General features: G+C 41.5%; 1 non-coding gene across 1 annotated transcript; it reads right to left on the bottom strand.

Annotated features, from left to right (window-relative positions):
* Positions 1-852: 852 nt before the first annotated feature.
* Positions 853-959, bottom strand: LOC112746047 (small nucleolar RNA R71). The gene has a single exon (XR_003173947.1). It is a non-coding gene; the product is annotated as a small nucleolar RNA R71 (small nucleolar RNA).
* Between the last annotated feature and the right edge of the window lie 11,268 nt (positions 960-12,227).

Here is a 12,227-nt window from a genome sequence, read left to right as displayed (position 1 = left end):
GTGCATCAACAATGATTAAATTGGAAGATCACTAGATTGAGCATTTTTATTTTGTGAATTTCATTTTCTGTTTGAGTGATTTACTTTCTGTTTTAGTTAAACTTCTTCCCTTCCCCCTCTATTTTTTTTTTGTTTTTCTTTGTTATTTTCAATTCTGTTGCTAACCCATTAACTGTTTGATATATTGCATCACCCACAACTAACAGTAATTCTGATACAAACACTTTCTGCACCTATCTTTTCTTGCTTGCACTTGATGGTTGTATGACAGGGAGAAGAAGCGGGGCTTCAACTTCCTTCGATTCTGAACCTGAGAGGACCTTCCTTAGATTAAGGAGGAAGGCAAGAGGAAAGAAAGTGGTTGGTGCTAAGGAAGAAGAGGAATTCTTTGAACCAAACATGGAAGACAACATGGAAAACCATCATGAAGAAGAGGATCACAACCATGGGGGAGGAGGTAGAGCAAATCATGCTGGGGAGGATAGAAGAGTTTTGGGCTCTTACATCAATCCAAACCTAGGCAATTGTGGAAGTAGCATCCAAAAGCCAACAATTCATGCCAACAACTTTGAACTTAAACCACAGCTCATCACCCTTGTTCAGAACAACTGTTCATTTGGAGGAGGTGTTCAAGAAGACCCCAATCAACATTTGACCACCTTCCTGAGAATATGCGACACAGTGAAGTCTAATGGTGTTCACCCTGACGTCTATAGACTCCTCCTATTTCCATTCTCACTTAGGGACAAAACAGCCAAGTGGCTGGAATCTTTCCCAAGGGAAAGCTTGACAACTTGGGAAGACGTGGTGAACAAATTCTTAGCAAGATTTTACCCTCCTCAACGAATCAATAGGCTGAGAGCTGAGGTCCAAACTTTCAGGCAACAAGATGGTGAGACTCTATATGAAGCATGGGAGAGGTTTAAAGACCTAACAAGGAGGTGCCCACCAGATATGTTCAACGAATGGTTGCAGCTGCACATTTTCTATGAAGGGCTCTCTTATGAATCAAAGAAGGCCGTAGACCATTCATCCGGAGGATCTTTGAACAGGAAGAAGACTATTGAGGAAGCCATAGATGTTATTGAAACAGTAGCAGAGAACGACTACTTCTATGCTTCCGAAAGAGGGAACACAAGAGGAGTAATGGAGCTAAACAATGTAGATGCTCTGTTGGCCCAAAATAAGTTCATTACCCAGCAGCTGGCTGACCTCACCATGAAGATGGAGATGAACCAAGTAGCAGCAATCTCAACTTCATCAACAACCCAAGAAGGAGTGAATGAAGAAGCAGAGGGGAGTCAGGAGCAAGCCAACTACATTGGGAATTCACCAAGGAAAAACTATGATCCATACTCCAAGACCTACAACCCCAGATGGAGAAACCACCCAAACTTTGGGTGGGGAAGTGAGCAAGATCAAAACCAAGACCAGAGACGTTACAACTCCAACAACAATGCAGCTCACCAGCAATTTACACAGAGGACATCTCAACACCCCCACAGCAACACTTCTCCACATGCCTATCAAAACCAAAACAGCACATCTGCTCCGAATCACTCATCAATTGATGACAAGCTCTCTAAGATTGAAGCCTTACTTGAAGGAATATGCCAAGAAATTCAAGAAAATAAGGTGTTCAAAGAGGAGGTGCGAGCTAATATTAAGAACCAGGGAGAGACCACCAGGAAGCTGGAATTCCAGGTGGGATATTTAGCTGAGAAGATTCCCAAACCTACTGATAGCTTCCCAAGTGACACGGAGAAAAACCCCAAAGGAGAAGCAAAGAAAGTAAGATGGGAAGATTGTAAAATGGTCACTACGAGTGATCAAGAGACTGAAGACAAGCAAGGCAAACTTTGCAAATAACCTGAAGACAACTCAACAAAAGAGGAGGATAGAGATCACCAAGAATCAGAAATCTCACAACAAGAGCTGCTGAAGCTCTATGCACCCTTCCCTCAACTGCTCAATGGTGCTGTGGGAAAGAGAATATACTCAAGGTTCCTAGACTTGTTTGCATCTCTGCATGTAAACATACCATTCATCAAGGCAATTCAACAAAGGCCTGCATTCATCAAGTATATGAAGGAACTTCTTCCTAGGAAAAGCTCACTCAAAGGAGGCTAGACTATAGTGATGAACAAGGGATGTAGTGCCCTTATTCAACCTGAGTTGCCTACAAAAAGAAGAGACCCAGGGAGTTTTCACATCCCTTGTGCCATAGGTGAAACTATGTTCGATAGAGCACTATGTGATTTGGGGGCCAGCATCAACTTACTGCCCTTATCCCTGGTGAAGAGGTTGCAGATCAATGAGATAATGCCCACAGATGTAATCATCAGACTGGCTGACAAAACTCAAAAGCAAGCAATATGAGTGGTGGAAAATGTGTTGCTAAAGGTTGGGAAATACATTCTCCCAACAGACTTTGTCATCCTGGACATGGAAGAGAGTAACACTCACCCAATCATATTGGGAAGACCATTCCTAGCTACGGCCAGAGCACTTATCAATGTAGAGAAAGGGGAGCTAATATTGAGAATCCATGACGAACGACTCAGCTTCAATGTTTTCAAACTCTCACAAGAAACAGATCAAGAGGACAAGGAACTAAGCACAAATGATAATGAGACACTGAAGGAGGAGACAAGCACTGAAGCACAGCCAGTTCATTTTGAGATCCCCTTAATAGATAAACAAGAAAAACAGCAATTGCCACAGCTCAAGGAAAAGTTGGAGGAACCTAAACCTCTAGAGGAAGGAGAAGACAGCATCACAACTCCTTTAGAAAAGGAGGTCACCAAGGGGAAGGCAACCTCAAAAGAAACAAAGAAGAAGGTACCAAGGAGCTGGAGGAACAAGAAGATCCCTACGAAAGACTTCTCTCCAGGGGATAGAGTTGTCTCGGCTTACTTCCCAGATATTCCCCCTAATCTCCCTACTGTACCATCTCAGTTACCTAAGGTCTTCACTATCAACAAAGTTCTTTCCCTGGAGCATGTAGAGATCATTGATCCAACCATTGGATATAAGTCCACAGCAAGAGGGGAGGACTTTAAGCACTACCAACCACCCTGATGAGAAAAAAAACGTCAAGCTAGTGACGCTAAAGAAGCGCTTCATGGGAGGCAACCCATGTTTTATATGTTTTTAAAATAATGAATAAATCAATGTTTATGAATTTCAACCCAAACTTGACAAACACTTGGTGAAATCTTTATCATGCAAGTATATAGTGAAGAACAAGTTTGGTGTTCAAAGCAAACCAAGATGCATGCTAGTCTTGGGAGCTTTGAACAAAACTTTTCATCACATTGCTTCAAATTAAGTTTGGTGGCACCATGATACACAAGTAGTTAGTTAGTTGAAATTCATAAATAAACAAACTCTTTTTCTTCTCTTTATTATTCTAGCCGTAGAGTTTGATTTTTATGATATTAATTTCCTTATTTTAAATCTTTATAAGAAAAGAAAAGAAGCATAAAAAAGGATGGATTGGACAACTAAACAAAGAAGGATCGGACACCACAAAAGGAAGGGCTACATACTTGTTCTAAAAAGAGAATGCATTGGAAAATGTTGCCATGCAACATTGGAAAAATGGAACCCCTAAAAGACCGAGCAATCTCTTTCATAAAGTGATGATCCTTGTCTTTTATCCATGTATCACCCCAACCGTCCATCAAGTAACCACTCAATCAATCCACACCCTCCATTCTCTCACAACTTCTCTATATAAAGGACCCTTGTTCCGTACCCACCTTCATTGTCATTACCCAATCTTCACCACTCTCCATTTCGGTACAAGACACTCCCTACCCCATTGAAAACTTTTTTTTCCACCTCACTCTCTTCATCGCAATAAAACCTTAAACAACCAAAAATCTCCACAACTTTTTCACCTTCACATATTAACTATCATTCATGGCGTCTTCGGGTTCTAAAAGAAGGAAGGGAAAGGAACCCATGTAAGAACACCCATATGATGAAAAGAGATTTAGAAGCTTGCATCATGCATTGCAATACGGGTGGATGGTTGATAAGGAAATCATTTATGAGCTGGGATTTCAAGTTAAAAAGACTGAGTGCCCCGAAATCACAGAGAAGATAGAAAGGAGAAGATGGGAGCTCCTCACTGACCCGGTCATTAAGGTGAATGCAAACCTCATAAGAGAATTTTATGCAAATGCGGTTCGATATGATAAGAAGGATGAGTCGTACACAAGCTTTGTGAGAGGAAAGATGGTGGATTTTGGTCCCATGAGTGTCATGAGGGCATTGAAGCTACGGTCTATACAATTTGAAGAAGAAAGCTATCACTCAAGATTGGACAACCCCAATTATGACCAGATTCTGCAAGATATTTGTGTACCAGGAGCTGACTGGGAAAGGGGTGCGGGAAATAAACCAAAGTTCATCAAGAGAACATATCTCACTCCTGAAGCCAAGGGGTGGTTTGAGCTAGTGAAAAGGTCTATTCTCCCAGCTGCAAACAACTCGGAGGTGAATGTCAAGAGAGCCAAAATGGTGCACTGTATACTGAAGGGAGGAGAAATCAAGGTCCATGAACTCATAGCTGAAGGTATTAGAAAGATGGCAAAGAAAAGCGACTCAAGAGGAACGTTAGGTTACCCCAGCACTATTTACCGAATATGCAAGAAAGCTGGGGTGGTTTTTGAAGATGAGAACCCCATGTGGATAAAGGAAGGCATCCCAATAACTGTACGAAGGATGAATGCTACAGTATCCCCTTTGCCTCAGCGGAAGCAAAGGAAGAGGACAGCCCCTCAAGTAGTGGAAGGACAAGTCTTAGAGGGTCAAGCACAACAGACCTTGGACATGCACCAATTGCAGGAAGCCATTGATGGCTTGTCTAGACAATATTTGGAAAGCCAAGGAGCACAGAAAGAGCTTCAACTACAGATGATGGGGCAGCAAGAGGAAGCACTCGCAAGATGGATGACTCAGCAAGGTGAGTGGCAAAGGCAAATGATGGAACAGCAACTAAGTCAAGGACAACAATGGGGAGAAACATTCAACAGGATGGAACAAAGGCAAAATGAGCAACAAGAATCCACCCAGAAGCTAATCAACATCCAAGCACATCAAGGGGCACACATACATGAGATGCATCGAAGACAAATAGAACAGGCAGAACTATTGGGCGAGCAAAGGGCATTCGCAGAAGGAGTTTACATGAGCGAAACAGGACATCACATAAACACTCAAGCTAGGTTCGGTTACTTAGTGGGACAACTGCCAATATTGCATCCAGGAATAGCCAGGTATGACGAAATGAAGGATGAATCAGCACGAAAGGAAAGACAAAGGGTGGAAGAGAGTCATGAGTCAGTGAGGAAGGCACTTGAGGATTGGAAGCAAGCAAGATTGGCACGGATGCGAGGAAATGCAAGAGGAAACAAGGAGGACAAGCAAGGAAAAGAGCGTGGACATCCACAACAGTAAAAGGTGGTCGAGTTCCTTCTTTAGTTCACCTTTCTCTATGTTTTAAATACGGAAGATCTTGTATGAAATAGAACATGCTTCCATGTTAGTTTAAATTTTTTTTTTAAATTCTGTCTTTTAAGTTCTGAATAGGTCTATGTGTTCTAGTCTTTATGTCAATGCATCCTCCTTAACTTACCTGTATGCTTGTCCCTTTTGAATCAAATGGAAGGAGAATGAGTGTTTTTAAAAGACCAGAGTGGAGTTTACACTATGGAGTACATTCATGAGTTTGTGGTATGATCATAAGTTAGCTAAGTTAGTTCAACCATAAGGTGGGATGACAACTATCTGACCTGAATACTTTGCTTTGAATATACTCATGAGACTAAGTATATGACAAGATCCTAATAAGAGAAAGAGAAAAGAATAATGAAAGTGGAAAAACAAAAGAAAAAGAGTAAGCAATAAGGCTAGGCACCAATGGTTTTGATATTAAGATATGTGTCTGTGGTGTTCCTGTGTGAGGGATCTACTTGGATGAATAAGCTCTTCGGGGTGCTTTATCACCTGGTAACTTGGGTTAACTAACCCGGGATTATCAGTTGAAAGTCCATTATCAAGAGTAACCCTCACCACAGAGCATTTAGTAACCCAAAGAAGTGCTGGACACCAATGTCTCAAGAAGGAAAATAAATGAACTATATGCCTGTGGTGTGTATGTATGGGGGAGAGACTTGAGGGAGTAAGTCCTTAGGGGTGCTTCAACACCTAGCACCTTGAACCAACTGGTTCGGGAGTGTTGGCTGAAAGCTTATCTTAAAAAGTTGCCCCCTTACAGAGCACTTAGCCTAAGAACACCAATAAGCTCTGAAATGACAATAAAGGGATCAATGAATAACAGTCTCATGGGATGTAAGCAAAGTGAGTGTTTTAAGACATGATAAAGGTCTGAAAACCAGGAATGAACCTAAGTTGCTATGCATGAAACCACCATAAAATCAGTGATATGACTTCCACAAGAATGACTCATTGCTCTTGGCTTTCCATTCATCATTCTCTTGTTCCAGTACTTGCTTAGGGACAAGCAAGCTTTAAGTTTGGTGTTGTGATGCCAGGGCATCTTGGCCAGTTTCACTGACCTTTTCTTTACTGTTTTTAGGTTAGTTTCATGCATTTCCTTAGGAAATAAGCTAGTTTTGGGTATATATTCACTTACACCTTGATTCAAGCATACATTGTGCATTTTACATTATTTCATGAGGATTTTGCATAAGTTTAGTGACAAATTGTATGTTGCATTGCCCATGACTTGGACTAGAACTTTGATGCGCTCTATTGCTTGATTACAGGACCAAAGGAAGCAAGGAATGGGAGGTAACTTGCAAAGTTAATGAGAAAAGTGATTGCCAATAACGCTCTCAAAGCCATCATTGACCACGTTAAGAGTCACGTTAACTACGTTAACGTGAACTCTAACGTGGAGAAGGGAAGTTGAGCCAACGTTAGTGACACTTAACATTGTCACTAACGTTGGCAAATGCTCATAAGTGGCCACTTTAGAGTCCACGTTAACTTAGTTAACGTGGCTTCTAACGTTAGAAAGGGGGAGAAGCGCCAACGTTAGTGACATTCAACATTGTCACTAACGTTGGCCTAAGGAGAAATATACCACGTTAACTCCCACGTTAACTTGGTTAACGTGGGAGCTAACTTAAGAAGCAAGCATGGTCGACAACATTAGTAACACCCAACATTGTCACTAACGTTGGAAGCAACCACACAACCCCCCCAAGGAGCCACGTTAACTTCCACGTTAACCTAGTTAACGTGGAAGCTAACGTTGATGAGTGAAAGAATGGCCAACGTTAGTGACACTCAACATTGTCACTAACGTTGGGGATGGCTAAGCATGGCCACGTTAGAAGCCACGTTAACCTAGTTAACATGGACTCTAACGTGAGACATAGGGGCACCTTGGAACGTTAGTGACAATGTTGAGTGTCACTAACGTTCTCGAAGGATGGCAAGCCCACGTTAAAGAGCCACGTTAACTAAGTTAACGTGGGCTCTAACGTGAGAACAAAGTGGGATTTTCAAAGTTATTGGAAATGTTAAGTCTCAATAACATGTGCGAAGGACTTAGAGACAACGTTAGTGGCAACGTTTATGCCACTAACGTTGAAGTTAACGTGGCTTTTACTTAGTAACGTTAGTGAGAAAGTTGATTGTCACTAACGTTCTCGAACTTATATTTTCACTAAACGTTAACACCCCTAACGTCCTGAGCTAAAATCTCTGCCCACTTCACATTTTCTCTCTGCAAGTAAAGCCAAGCCCAAATGAAGAAGAGAACTGCTTTAAACTCAAGATCCAAAGGCCCAAGACTTGAAGAGCCAACTAGAAGCTGAGAGAAGTAGTATATATAGGAGTGGTGGTGCACGAAATTGTGTTCCATGTTCTTTGTACTTGTGTGAGATTAACAATATATAATTGTATTGAATCCTCATTGTGGCTCTATGTGTGGACACAACTCCGTTCAACTAACCAGCAAGTGCACTGGGTCGTCCAAGTAATACCTTACGTGAGTAAGGGTCGAATCCCACGGAGATTGTTGGTATGAAGCAAGCTATAGTCACCTTGTAAATCTCAGTCAGGCGGATTTAAACATGATACTTGATTAGATTAAATGAACAATAAAAGGGATAGAGATACTTATGTAGATTCATTGGCAGGAATTTCAGATAAGCGAATGGAGATGCTTTTCGTTCCTCTGAACCTCTGCTTTCCTGCTATCTGCATCCAATCTGTTTTACTCCTTTCCATGGCTGGCTGTATGCAAGGGCATCACCGTTGTCAGTGGCTACATCCCCTCCTCTCAGTGAAAGATATGCTCACATGCTCTGTCACAGCACGGCCAATCATCTGTCGGTTCTCGATCATGCTGGAATAGGATTCACCCTCCTTTTGCGTCTGTCACTAACGCCCAGCACTCGCGAGTTTGAAGCTCGTCACAGTCATTCAATCATTGAATCCTACTCAGAATACCACAGACAAGGTTTAGACCTTCCGGATTCTCTTGAATGCCGCCATCATTCTAGCTTACGCCACGAAGATTCTGGTTAGGAGATCTAAGAGATATTCATTCTAGCTTAATTCATGTAGAACAGAAGTGTTTGTCAGGCACGCGTTCATAGGGGAGAATGGTGATGAGCGTCACACATAATCATCACCTTCATCACGTTCTTGGGTGCGAATGGATATCTTAGAAGAGAAATAAGAAGAATTGAATAGAAAACAGTAGTACTTTGCATTAATCTTTGAGGAACAGCAGAGCTCCACACCTTAATCTATGGAGTGTAGAAACTCTACTGTATGAAAATATATAAGTGAAGGTCCAGGCATGGCCATGTGGCCAGCCCCCAAAACGAGATCACAGGATCAAAATACAATCCAGGATGCCTAATACAATAGTAAGAGGTCCTATTTATAATAAACTAGTCACTAGGGTTTACATGAGTAAGTAATTGATGCATAAATCCACTTCCGGGGCCCACTTGGTGTGTGTTTGGGCTGAGCTTAAGTGTAGCACGTGCAGAGGCCATTTGTGGAGTTGAACGCCAGTTTCTGTGCCAGTTTGGGCGTTCAACTCTGGTTTTGGATCCTTTTCTGGCGCTGGATGCCAGATTTGGGCAGAAGGCTCGCGTTGAATGCCAGTTTACGTCGTCAATTCTTGGCCAAAGTATGGACTATTATATATTGCGGGAAAGCCCTGGATGTCTACTTTCCAACGCAATTGGAAGCGCGCCATTTCAAGTTCTGTAGCTCCAGAAAATCCACTTTGAGTGCAGGGAGGTCAGAATCCAACAGCATCAGCAGTCCTTCTTCAACCTCTGAATCTGATTTTTGCTCAAGTCCCTCAATTTCAGCCAGAAAATACCTGAAATCACAGAAAAACACACAAACTCATAGTGAAGTCCAGAAATGTGAATTTAACATAAAATAAAAACTAATGAAAACATCCCTAAAAGTAACTAGATCCTACTAAAAACATACTAAAAACAATGTCAAAAAGCGTATAAATTATCCGCTCATCACAACACCAAACTTAAATTGTTGCTTGTCCCCAAGCAACTGAAAATCAATTAGGATAAAAAGAAGAGAATATACTATAAATTCCAAACTATCAATGAAACAGAGCTTCAATCATATGAGCGGGACTTATAGCTTTTTGCCTCTTGAATAGTTTTGGCATCTCACTCTATCCATTGAGGTTCAGAATGATTGGCATCTATAGGAACTTCAGATTTCGAATAGTGTTATTGACTCTCCTAGTTCAGTATGATGATTCTTGAACACAGCTTCTTTATGAGTCTTGGCCATGGCCCTAAGCACTTTGTTTTCCAGTATTACCACCGGATACATAAATGCCACAGACACATAATTGGGTGAACCTTTTTAGATTGTGACTCAGCTTTGCTAAAGTCCCCAATTAGAGGTGTCCAGGGTTCTTAAGCACACTCTTTTTTTTTTTTTTTTTTTTTTTGGACCTTGACTTTAACCGCTCAGTCTCAAGTTTTCACTTGACACCTACACGCCACAAGCACATGGTTAGGGACAGCTTGGTTTAGCCGCTTAGACCAGGATTTTATTCCTTTAGGCCCTCCTATCCACTGATGCTCAAAGCCTTGGGATCCTTTTTATTTGCCCTTGCCTTTTGGTTTTAAGGGTTATTGGCTTTTTCTGCTTGCTTTTTCTTTTTCTTTCTATATTTTTTTTTTCGCCTATTTTTTTTTTTCTACAAGCTTTGTTCTTTGCTGCTTTTTCTTGCTTCAAGAATCATTTTTATGATTTTTCAGATTATCAAATAACATGTCTCCTAGTCATCATTCTTTCAAGAGCCAACATATTTAACATTCTTAAACAACAACTTCAAAAGACATATGCACTGTTCAAGCATACATTCAGAAAACAAGAAGCATTGTCACCACATCAATATAATTAAGCTAAGTTCAAGGATAAATTCGAAACTCATGTACTTCTTGTTCTTTTGAATTATAACATTTTTCATTTAAGAGAGGTGATGGATTCATAGGACATTCATATCTTTAAGACAAAGTTACTAACTACTAATGATCATGTAATGAAGGCACAAACATAGATAAGCACATAACATAGAAAACGAAAAACAGAGAAAGTAAGAACAAGGAATGAGTCCACCTTAGTGATGTCCTTGAGCTCTTCTATGTCTCTTCCTTGTCTTTGCTGCTCCTCCTTCATTGCTTTTAGATCTTCTCTGATTTCATGAAGGATGATGGAGTGCTCTTGATATTCCACCCTTAGTTGCTTCCAATAATTGTGTGGAAGAAAATGTATCCCCTGAGGTATCTCAGGGATCTCTTGATTTGCAGTCAAATGTTCTACCACTGAGCTATAGACCATTGATGGAAGCTTTTGTCTTCCCTTTCCTCTTTCTAGAGGTTTCTCTGGCCTTAGGTGCCATCAATGGTTATGGAAAAAACTATGCTTTTACCACACCAAACTTAGAATGTTGCTCGCCCTCGAGCAAAAGAAGAAGGAATAGTTGAAGAAGAAGATGTGGAAATAAAAACTAGGATTATGAGGAGGTAGGTGGGGATCCTGTGGGGTCCACAGATCCTGAGGTGATCCTGTGAGGTCCACAGATCTTGAGGTGTCAAGGCATTTACATCCCTGCACCAATTTAGGCATGCAAAATGCCCTTGCACACAACTCTGGGCGTTCAGCGCCAGGTTTGTGCCCATTTTGGGCGTTCAACGCCCCTTTGCTGCCATTTCTGGCGTTGAACACCAGAACCATGCTTGTTCTGGGCGTTCAGCGCCAGGATGCTCCCATTCTGGGCGTTCAGCGCCAGAACTATGCTCTGTTCTGGCGTTTGAACGCCAGACAGATGCTCCTCCAGGGTGTGATTTTTCTTCTGCTGTTTTTGATTCCGTTTTCAATTTTTCTATTTATTTTGTGACTCCACATGATCATGAACCTAAGAAAACATGAAAAACAATAAAAATAAGAATTAGATAAACATTGGGTTGCCTCCCAACAAGCGCTTCTTTAATGTCAATAGCTTGACAGTGGGCTCTCATGGAGCCTCACAGATGTGCAGAGCTTTGTTGAGACTCTCCAACACCAAACTTAGATTTTGGATATGGGAGTTCAACACCAAACTTAGAGTTTGGTTGTGGCCTCCCAACACCAAACTTAGAGTTTGACTGTGGGGGCTCTGGTTGACTCTGCTTTGAGAGAAGCTTTTCAAGCTTCCTCTCCATGGTTGCAGAGGGAGATCCTTGAGTTTTGAATACAAGGGAGTTCTTATTCCATTGAAGGACTATTTCACCTCTGTCAACATCAATCACAGCTCTTGCTGTGGCCAGGAAAGGTCTTCCTAGGATGATGGATTCATCCTCTTCCTTTCCAGTATCCAGGACTATGAAATCAGCAGGGATGTAAAGGCCCTCAACCTTTACTAAAATGTCCTCTACTTGTCCATAAGCCTGTCTTCTTGAGCTGTCTGCCATCTCTAGTGAGATTTTAGCAGCTTGCACCTCATAGATTCCCAGTTTCTCTATTACAGAGAGGGGCATGAGGTTTATTCCTGAACCAAGGTCACACAGAGCCTTAAAGATCATGGTGCCTATGGTACAGGATTTTATGAACTTTCCAGGATCCTGTCTCTTCTGAGGCAATGTCAGTTGATCTAGATCACTTAGTTCATTGATGAACAAGGGAGGTTCAACTTCCCA

Source organism: Arachis hypogaea, chromosome 14, assembly GCF_003086295.3.
Source record: "Arachis hypogaea cultivar Tifrunner chromosome 14, arahy.Tifrunner.gnm2.J5K5, whole genome shotgun sequence".
Taxonomy (NCBI): domain Eukaryota; kingdom Viridiplantae; phylum Streptophyta; class Magnoliopsida; order Fabales; family Fabaceae; genus Arachis; species Arachis hypogaea.
Note: the sequence above shows the minus strand (reverse complement) of the source record. Positions and strands in the feature narration are given on the sequence as shown.